The sequence below is a fragment of the Setaria viridis genome, chromosome 1, assembly GCF_005286985.2.
Source record: "Setaria viridis chromosome 1, Setaria_viridis_v4.0, whole genome shotgun sequence".
NCBI lineage: Eukaryota > Viridiplantae > Streptophyta > Magnoliopsida > Poales > Poaceae > Setaria > Setaria viridis.
In genome coordinates, this window is record NC_048263.2 from 6,865,500 (window position 1) to 6,876,887 (window position 11,388).

Sequence of the window (11,388 nt, forward strand, 5' to 3'; positions counted from 1 at the left end):
GGCCGGCCGCACACAGCACACTCGCATCTCTCATTCTCTCGGGCTCCCGGATCCAGCGCCGTCCCCATCTCCCCCACGGATCCAGCGCCGCCGCCGGCCAGCCGCCGCCAGCGCCACCGCCGCCCCTTGCCGCCGCCAGCGCCGCCGCCGCCCCCATCTCCCCGGCTCTCCGCAGTGCTGCCGAGTGCCGCCTGCTAGCGCCGCCCGCCCGTCCCCATCTCCCCCCAGCGCCGCCGGCCCGCCGCCATCTCCCCCCAGTCCCGCCGCCAGCCATCTCCCCCTAGCGCCGCCGGCCATCTCCCCCCAATCCCGCCGCCCCCATCTCCCTCCAATCCTGCCGCCGGCCATCTCCCCCAGCGCCGCCCCCATCTTCACCTGAAGCATGGAAGGTAATCAAAACAATTCTAATTTGGTACTTGAGATTTAATATTCAGAGTTTCTAAATTTCTAATTTGTATTGTACTTATATGGATCATCTGCACTTGTTTTGCAGTTGCCATGGCTAGTAGCTCGCGTGTGCTACCCTCCCAAACTTCTGGTGCTGTTGGGGCTGATACTGGTACTGACGGGGATGATGTTGTGCACATATCAGATGGTGAGGAAGAAGCTCGTACTGGTACTGGTTCAAAGAGGAAGCTCACTTCAAAAGTGTGGAATGACTTTGAGAAGGTGTGTGTTGATGGAGTGTGGAAGGCTAGATGCAATCACTGCGGCAAGAAGCTTTCAGCTGTTTCAAGAAACGGTACAACACATCTAAAAACCCATCTGAAATCTTGCATCTACTTCAAAAAGAAGGTAGGAGATAAAATTCAAACTAATTTAAGATTTGGAACCTCTGAAACTGGGGCAGTGAGTGTAGAAAACTATGTGTTTGATCAAGAAGTAGCTAGAAAAGCTCTCTATTCCATGGTCATGCTACATGAGTACCCGATGTCTATTGTTGATCACCATGGCTTTCGTAAGTTTGTTAGTGCACTGCAGCCTTTGTTTAAAATAGGCACTCGAAACACTATTAGAAGGGACATCTTGCATTTCTATAAGGGTGAGAAAAGGAAAGCTAGGATATTCTTGCAAAGGACCAATTGTTGTGTTGCTATACAACTGATTTGTGGACAGCTGATAATCAAAGAAGAGGCTATATGGCAGTAACTGGACATTTCATTGACGACACATGGACGCTTAAAAGCTGCATTTTGAGGTGACTGTCAATTTTTTTTCATTTTGTTGCTTGCTGTTCAGATTTGAATTTTCTGTAATTTGTGAACCTGTTCAACTTATGTGTGATTCAAATGTGTAGGTTTATGTATGTGCCATGTCCCCATACCGCAGAAGTAATTTGTGATTCATTGCACAAGTGTCTCCAAAGCTGGGATATTGATCGGAGGGTGTCAACCATTACCCTTGACAACTGCAGCTCCAATGATTGCATGATTGGCTTAATGGAGACAAGACTTGGTGCAAGTAACATGCTATTGAAAGGGAAATGGCTGCATATGCGTTGCTGCGCGCACATCCTCAACCTCGTAGTCAAAGATGGCATGGAAGTCATTGCAACTGCTGTTTCAAACATCCGAGAAAGCATTGCTTATTGGGTTGCTACACCAAAGAGGTATGAAAAGTTTGAGAAAACTGCTCTAGATGAAAATGTTGAATTAGGCAAGAAGTTGCAACTAGATTGCAAAACTAGATGGAACTCAACCTATATCATGCTCAATATTGCTATAACCTATAGGAAGGTTTTTGAACGTTTGGATGAGCTTGATAGGAACTATACTTGTCCACCACCGGATGATTGGATATTTGCTTCTATAGTTTGTGAGAAATTAGAATTATTTTATGACCTTACTAAGCTATTTTCTGGAACTAAATATATGACAGCCAACCTTTTCTTCCCTAAAGTATGTGAGGTTAAACTTAAACTCAAATCTTGGGAGCATGATGAACATGATACTGTTAGGGACATGTCTGCTGCCATGATAGCAAAGTATGACAAGTATTGGACTGATATACATGGTCTTATGGCTGTTGCTGTCATTCTTGATCCACGTCTTAAGATGATGATGTTACATGCTTGCTATGTTGCCCTTTTTGGTGAGGAACATGCTGGGTCTTATGTTACAGAGGCCCATCAATTGTTAACTGATTTGATGAAACACTATCATGTCAAAGAGCAAGACTTCGTGGGTACATCATCCAGTGGTGCTTCTTCTTCAGTTGGTGTAGCTGTTGTGTTGTCTATTTTTAAAACCCTTTCAGCAAATAAGAAGACTACTAGCTTTGTTAGAAGTAAGGCCCTGTTTGGCATGGCTCCAACTCCGGGTGGAGCTGCTACACTTCAGAACTCCACATGGAGCCAGCTCCGCTCAAAAACTCCAGAACAAAAATAGGGTGTTTGGCTAGATGGGTGCTCTCAGCTCCAAAAAAGATCGATTTCAGTGTGGATTGCCATTGTTGCCCCCCAATTAAGGCCCCACTTCTCATCCTCTCTATCCCATCTTCTTCTTCCCCTTTTTCCACTGCACTGTGCCGCACACGGGAGACCCTCCACGGGGGGCGCTGGGCAGCGACGGGCGGCGGGCGGCGGGGTGGGCGGCGACGAGCGGTGGGGCAGCTTGGGCGGCGACGGGCGCGGCGACAGGCGGCGACGGGCGACAGGCGTGGCGACGGGCGGCGGGACGGCGATAGGTGGCGGGGCCGGCCGGCCACGGGGGTGGCAACGCGCGGGGCTCTGGCGGCGAGTGGGGCTCGGGAGAATAGAATGAAACGTTTTTTTGTGTAACCAGTGGCATTGGTGGGTAATTACCCACCAACTCCACGAGGAGGTACAAAAGAGAGGTTTCTGGAGCAGCAAAAGAGGTGCTCCAAAACTCCACCTCCATTTGCACTACAGCTCCATGGAGTTGTTAACTCCATGGAGTTTTGGAGTTGGGGTGTTTGGCTAAATTTTTTGATGGAGTTGCTGGAGTTTAGGAGTGGAGCCATGCCAAACAGGGCCTAAGAATGAGCTAGATCGTTGTTTGGATGAAGAAATCCTTCCTTATGATGAGAATGATTATTTTGATGTCCTTGGTTGGTGGAAGTTAGAGGGAACTCGTTATCCTACTTTGAGGCAAATTGCTCGTGACATCTTGGCTATTCCAATCACAACTGTAGCATCTGAATCAGCTTTTAGTACTAGTGGAAGGATTTTAAGTGAGCATCGCAGCCGTCTTACTCCTAAAATATTGGAAGCTTTGATGTGTAGCCAAAGTTGGCTTCGTCATACTCTAAAAGGTACTACACTACTCCTGTAATAGATTGTTCATTTGCATATAAGAACTATTTGCTGTTGCTACTAAAATATATGAAATTTTATTGTAGATGATGCTGATGGAAGGATGGATAGCTTCTGATCATGCCTTCAAGACATTCAAGAAGAGATGAGTTTAGAATCTTGCATCACTGCTGATGATTCCGACTAAGTTTGGTTGAACTTTTTATGTATGTAATGGTGTTGAATAATGACTTGTATGGCTTAATGTGTGTAACAGTGTAAAACTATTTATTTGCTTGGTTAGACTTATTTATTTCTGTTAAACTATTATTCGATGGTTTGCTTTACTGTCTGGTGCTGTTGTATAAACGCCTATGCGGGTATATGGGCATGCCCGCGGGCATGCGCTATCCGCGGATAGCGGGCACGGGCGCGGTTTTGTGCCCGTGGCGGATAGCGGGCGCGGGCGCGGGTGTGGTTTTTGCTCGCGGATACGGATATCTGAACCTTGTATCCGCGCGGATTTTACCCGTTGCCATATTGAGCTCTATGAGGAGGTTTGAAATTGGAGTTTTTGGAGCACCCCCTAAGGTACTTAAAAAAATATGGATCTGACCCTAGCTCCACCTTTTTTCTGGAGCTGAAGTTGGTGGAGCTAGACATGTTTGGTTGCGAGTTTTTTTGAAGTTGATGGAGTGGAGCTAATTTTTCTGAAGTGGAATGCTGCCAAACACCCCATAGACACGTGGTTTCTTTAGAGACTAAGACGTACTGCAGGCGTGTGGTTGGTGGCCCTTGTCTACTACGCCGGAAAGCTACAACTAACGACCTATATGGTGCTCGACCTGTGGATAAGCTAGATCAGTACTCCGCCTTTTCTCGTCCCCGTTGCTTTGTTTAGGGCTGGGCAGTCAAGCGTGACAAGTGATTGGTGGGCGAGACGACCGTGCGTAGCGCTGATCGATTTGGCCACGTCGCCAGGCCCGAGGCCTTGGCTCCACGGAACCCGACACCATGGCGCCATGCATGTCCATGCCGTGCCCCGAGAGGTCGTCGTCAATCCGCCATGGCCATGACACGGCAAGCCGGCCGGTGTCTGCCGGCCAGCGGGGGTCAATGTTTTGGGATGATGGAAGGAAGAAACGGCCACTAGTAAATCTTTTTTAAGGCAGCAGTTATAGATTATATGGAGGTTGCATTGGAGTAGCGTGCCTGAACGTTATCGTGAGGGACAAGATGTGGAGTATCTCTGCCTTCTAGAGGGACAAGATGCGGTGCACTAGGAAAGAAAACGGACAAGATTTGTAGGCCACCAGAGTACCGCAGGCGTTCCCAGTTCAAACGCGCGCTTCGGTTGCACCCAACTGATCGATGAAGATGACCAAGAGAGTCTTACAAAATTCAAATGGCTTGTTCTCATGCTTGCTCAGATATGCTTATTTCAAAAGTTTTGACAAAGGCTTGAATTAGGTGGGTGAAGTCGTACACCCGCGACAGAAAGACATGCTTGCTCAAATCAAGGCAGATAGGAACCTTCAATATGATCCCCTTCTCGTAGCATCTTGATGGAGTTTTTTTTTTGGTTTGTTTGACTTTTCCTGGAAGACGAAAGAAAATAGGAGCCCCATAGATCCACACCTCATAATTAAGCTCATAGCTAATTAATTCACTGTGCACGGAACCGTGCCAAAACCCACCCTTTATTTTTATTCTCCTTTCGTCTTCCTTACCAAAACAGCTCAACAAATTGTGGTCATTTTATTTCTCCCAATATTAACCAAATATGGTTGATACAGTATGTTACCACTAGTCATCCTTTTATGAACAAAATAAAATAAAAATTCATGGAGCAGAGGTCATGCCAAGCCTTGCAAGATCATCACGTGTTTTCCTTTTGCAGGAGTACTCTTCTCAAGTCTAAAACAGACATGGACCTTTTTGGTTCTTAGATTAGGGCGTGCATGCATCCACCAAAACTGTCTTCATAAGCATGTTGAATAATAGCAACCAAAGAGAGATAGAGATCAAAATATGTCCGGCATGTCGTCATAATTCGATCAATCAAACTGGGGGCACAAATATATATATAAGGGTTCAAGCACTTTATAATATATTAGCGCAGTACAACACAAGCACATTCTCCTACTAATAGATGGAGAATTTCATTACACAATCGCGTCAAGACCCATATGATCTTGGTGGTTGGAGCCCTGAACCACTCGTTGACCCTGTCCGTTTCTTTGTAAGGAGAAATGGCGGGTCTCCGACTGCAACGACGACTCAACGAGCCACAAGATCCTTCAGCTTCTGGCGCGTGGAACATGCATTGACTAAATGCTAGAGGTTTATTGATTAGAGAATAGAGAGTGATGTAGCCATGTAGCCAACTGGATAGCTCTTACAGCCCGGCCCGGCGGCCTCTGACGACGGTGAATTGCAAGTGGGATTCCAGCTGGGTCTCCGGCGAGGTCGACGTACGCGTTGGTCGATCTGCCGGCGAACGCCGGCTGCCAGCATGGCCACGTCTCCTGCAACACAAGCAGAACCTACTAGTACAAATTTTCTCCGGGAAAAAAGGAGCAAGCGAAAAATCGAGTAACAATTAGACCGAGGAAATCAGCGAGCCCCCTTAAATTGGATGGCCATGGTAAGTTGGCAAGCCCAGCGGCTTCGATATCACGTGCGCCCGGCTGCAGCAGGGATATCCGGCGACCGGCGTCGACGACGGCCTGACTCCCGTCCGGCGGACAGCACAGCACAAGGAGAGCAAAAGGAAAGAGAGAAAAAACTAAGGGGGAGGAGGAGGCAAAGGGACTGACATCGATAATGAGTGAGCGAGTGGGCCGGCAGCCGTCGATCGGCGAGCTCGCTCACTCGGCGCCGCCGCGGCCCACACGCGGCAGGTGCACGGCGAGCGCGGCCGACGCCAGGGCCCACATGAAGAAGGAGAAGAACAACTCCGGTAGCAGCGGGCTCGCCGACGTGAGCGCCGTGATGCAGGTGGAGGCGGCGGCGGTCAGGAGGAGGACGAGGAGGGGCAGGAGGTGCTGGGCCATCGCGACAAGAGAGCCCCGGCCGGGGCCGCAGTTTGCGGAAGGGCCCGTGGGCCTCTCCTCTTCTTTTATAACGACGGTCGGGGGATGGCCCCAAAAAAAGAATTCCAATGCCGCGTGGTACGGTCAAGGGTGGCAGCTTCCGTGAAGCATCTTGCTGCAGGCAAGTCGCCAACAAAAGAGCTTCCGCAAGTGGCATCAGCAGCGGCTATTCGTGGTAGTAATATTTTTGTCCAACAAATCAACAATATTTGTGGTAATATGACGTGCTAACATCAGTAAACAAAAGAGAGCATGTGGGGTTTGGTGCCCGTCATGGTCTATACGAAGACGAAGGCTCTTCTCTCTCATCGTCGGACGATGCAGTTTTATACGAAACTTGCTTGTATTCGAAGCAATCGACGCCGATGCAACGGATATGCTCCTATTTTCAACGCCCTTGGCTTTACCGATGATGTTGCCGTGTCGGGTGTGGTACGTATTAATTAAGCTTAATACATTCGTCTCACGAATTAGTTATAATTAGCTCATGTTTAGTCCTCCTAATTAGCATCCGATGTGTCTACAACACCCCTAAGCAAAGGAACCAACCCCTTTGTCATGCCGGTATCTTGGATTTGAAGCTACGTGGAAATGCGGAATGATCGACAGCATTAACTGCCGCCGTCGTCGTGGCACGGCGGTTGTCGAGATCGGTGAGCGCAAACGACCGTACGGCACCGATGCCGCGATGCGGACACGTCACGTGACGCTTCGGTGAGTCGGTGACCCGGGGACGAAGTCCTGGACAATTTTCACGAACATTACCAGCTCAACAGTTCACAGTTCGTTCTATGCAATCAAATTGCTGAGGTTGTTGGTTCATTTGGCTTTCAACAGAGTTGGTTCATTTGTTTAGTGGAACTCACACACTATTCAAGCGGGATCCACAGGACCAATGTACCTTTCAGTGGGACCCGCACATTATTTAGTGGGACCCACTGTACTATTGAGTGGGTCTCGTAATTTTTTTTAAAAAATTATTGATGTCCGTTTTTTCATTATTTGTCTTTAGTATGAAAAGTATAAAATATATTTAACTAAATTTTGTCTACTACGTTCAGTAGCCCTACTACTTTTTGGACTTTACTTTCACTACTTCATCAACTCGTAAAATATGATTGAATTATTCATTCATTACTAATTTTATCTTTTACTCATATCAAAATCAAGAATCAATGTAACATAGCACGTTGATCCATCAACTATATCTAATAACACCCAAAAATTAGTGAATTCATAAATAAATTGTTATACAGTTCTCTAATGACCATTAGCATTTAAAAAATATTCGAATTAAGTATTAGATGTGACCAATTTGATTTCAGATTATGTGTTATTTATTTATTTGATTCAATGCATCGATCGATGAGATGCTACTTTGAGCACAGTAACATGACAAATTCATATTTTATTATTATCTTATTTTCAACATCTAGGCGCGCATCATGCGCCGACCTGACTATTTATTACTATAACTCCTCTTGCACCCCTTTTGTTTCTAGCAAAATAGCATGTCCACTTTCCATACAGTTCCTGTGATTTCGTAAAAGAGATCCATGTTTTTGTACTTGTTGAAATATTTACCCGTCATGATCCCTACATAGATGCTAATATTTTTAACTATCACTTATCCCACAACTACTGTACATCATCATTTCAAACTTTTCAATATTATCCTAAGATTTATTATCGTGCCTGTGGCAACGCGCGGGATTTTGGCTAGTTGGAAATGTGTTCTGCCGGCTTCGATTCTTTCAAATGTTTGGATAATGGTATCAGTCTGTTTGGTGGTGATCCAAAAACTCGGTTACTTGACTGGCCTGAGCAATCTACTTTTTTCCATTATATTTGACCCATGAATAAAATTTTAGTTCAATTTACTCTTGTAACCTATTTGAACTGGATCAATATATTCCTTACTGAAATTTTCATTTTCATTTCTCCAAATAAATTCAAGTTTTAAGCTTAGGTTTTGTGAGATAATAGAATTCTTAATGTATTTTTCTAGTATAATTCATGATGTCCTATGTCGATCAAAAAGTTTGAACTTAAAATTTAACTTGTACATGTAAAAATAAAAATGGTAAACTTTAACGAGACGTGCTAGTTTACATAAAAGCTACACGAATTTCTTCCCTCTTGAATCTTAAATAATTTGCCAAAAGAAGAGGAATAAAAATGAGAGAGCATTCTATCTTGTCGATCCCACTTCGCAGGTATCGGCCCAAAGACAATTTCCATTCAAATCTTGTTAGGCCCATCCATCCTGGCTTGCTCGGCATATGGGCTCAGCCAGGAAAACCCCGTGTCGCGCCATCCTTCTTGAGCGTTCAGCAGGAGGGAGCGAGCGAACAGCGCCGCGGCAGAAGCCACCAAGAGGACCCGCCGGCGGCGCCGCGGTGACGATCGTCCCGTGTCCCGCGGCGTGCCTGAAGAGAACATGGCCGGCAGCGGACAGGAAGCCCGCGAACGCGAAAATAGCATGGAGATTCCTCCGATCCAGCTACAGTGCCGCACGGCTTCGCCGCGGAGGAGGAAGAACAGTTTGGCCAGCTCGACGGCGGCTGTCGGGCTGTGGCGGACGACGGCCAGAGCCGTCCTCTCTGTGGAATTACTCGGCGTCGCCGCGGCTGCTGGCTCTTCACTCATTCACTGCTGATCTGCAGTTCGAATCGGGGGCGGAGGCTACCTCATCATCGAACATCGAAGGAAAAAGACGAACGAGCGAGCAGCTAGCAACCTGGGGTACTGGTCTAGTCTGCTTACCTTCGACGTCGACGATGTCTGATTCTGACCCTAGCCTCATGCCGGCTTCTTCGTCCACGACGACCTGCAACCCGGCCCCGGGAACACCTTCACCATCACTATCACTTCCCAAGTTCCCATGAGCTCCCACGGCCCAAGCCCAACCTCCATGGCTAGCTCCCACAGTTGATGATCAACGTCAACCACTCCCGGGATCGACATTGGAGATCCAGTCAGATCAGGAAAACGCGCAAAAATCGTGCCGAAGGAGATACCAAATATAGCAGAGTCTGAAGCTAAATGGCTCCTCTGAGTAGAGTGCTGGTGACTACAGTACATCACTACACTAGGCAGTCAAGTCAAATTAGTAATGCACGGTCACGGAGACTGCAAGTGGCAGGTAGTCCACGGTTAGCCTGCAATTGCCATGTGACCAATTTTTTTTCTTGAATACGCAGGAGAGCTGCACATTATTGAATTAAGAAGATAGAGACAGTGAGTTTTTTTTTTACATAACACGTGGCCGATGAGACGCACGCCAGAACCAACAGGGAGATATTATATTACACAACCGGGACAGGCAAATGGTACAAGATGGATGTGCTTTACTCGCTGAACAGACGACCTAGGTGATCTGCTCCTGCGACGATCCAGTTGTCCCATTCCTGCTTGATCATCCTGAGCAGTAGCGCCGGCTGATGCGTTCCTTCCAAAGTTGCCAAGTGATGAGAGCGAACCGTAAACAAGTTGCCATGTGAACAACTGAACTGTAAACAAGACCTAAACGTACTATCATAGGCAGGCACGTACACTCTCGTTTGGTGGTAGGTTAAGGCACACTGATGGACAAACTTGACGTAATGTTCCTTTTGGAATGTTTTTGGTGGTGTGTGCGTCGATCGAACGCAACGTTACTTAATTGGCAACGACCAGAGAGGAGGACGCCGAGAACGCAGCTGCTGCTCGGAGAAAGGAGCGGCACCCGGGCCACCAGGACTGACAAATGATCCATCCTCTGCAATCATTTTGCCTGCCGAACGACTAACAAATGATATGCTTAGACCTTTGTTTGGATAGAAGAGTATTGGAGTGGAACGAAGAGGATTGAGTCTAAAAATGAGTGCACAGCATGAGTGCACAGCATGAATATGCATTGCTGAACTGTGATCTGGACGACTTGAGCTTGAGCTTTAATTACTATATATGGCTGGTCCGTAGAAGTTGAGCTTTACTATATATGATAACCTGCACATCAGCCATCGAGTTATTAGCATGGAAGAAACTTGTAACACTTACAAAGTTCCAACCTTCCTACTTAACTACTCCACATTTTGTTTCAAAGACAGCTCAGGGATCGAGACAGTGCGTGATTATATGCTGAAGTGCTGATGATCACTGCAAAATGGAAGAAGGAAGGTAGGTCACAAAAGGTAGTCAGTTACAATTTAGTAGGAATGAAGCAGACAAGCAACACATAAAATTAAGTGCATCATGCTTAATAGTCATGTGAACAAACAGTATATGCTGCTACTATAAGGACACCCTGTTGTTGTTTTTCTCCATGTTCAGGTTTTGTAGTGGCGCAAGCAGTATTACATGATCCTGTTCGTTAAAAAAAACAATATTACATGAGCTTGTGCTCATATGTGTTTCTGGAGAAAAAAACATTTTGCATTATTCATATTTTGCTACTAATTAACCAAAAAGATTGAGACTCCCAAGTGTAAGCATACTGCATACATGCAATTATGCGATGATCCATATATGCTAGCTAGCTAGTTAGGAAGAAAATACGTACAGAGCACAAAAAAAAAGAATCAACAAGCAAGCAAGAAAAAAAATAACAGGCATGCACTTTTTACTTACCTGCCTTTTTAGATCAATATATATAACTCTCCAGTATTCAAGAAAATGTAAAAATTATTTGCAGATTCATAAATTAGGATCTATATAATTACCATCCATTATCCATGCAAAAGAGTGGCTATAGACATTGGTTATGAGAACGCAGTCTCCGTATGAACTGGAGAGTTTTCTAATACTACTACTAAATTACTGTGTCCGCATTTTGTTTTAGAGGTATATATTGCGAAAATGCAAAGTTTGTTTAAAATTTGACCGAGGATGAAAATGTGCAATCTTTCCTAATTGACCAGATAGCAGTATATGTGTACACTGGCAGGGAAATTATGTAGCGGAAACCATTTACTAGGTGGAAACAAGAAAACATCTTTGAAAAACATATCTAGAAGTTATGAAAAGATTTAAGAAAACTATAATATGTAGAGGAAGTAA

The 11,388-nt window shown here is 45.9% G+C and overlaps 1 long non-coding RNA gene across 1 annotated transcript; it reads right to left on the minus strand.

Moving 5' to 3' along the window:
* Window positions 1-5,305: 5,305 nt before the first annotated feature.
* Window positions 5,306-7,063, minus strand: LOC117843785 (uncharacterized). Its single transcript, XR_004637834.2, has 2 exons — window positions 6,073-7,063; window positions 5,306-5,781 (listed from the first exon to the last, which is right to left on the minus strand). It is a non-coding gene; the product is annotated as an uncharacterized lncRNA (long non-coding RNA).
* Between the last annotated feature and the right edge of the window lie 4,325 nt (window positions 7,064-11,388).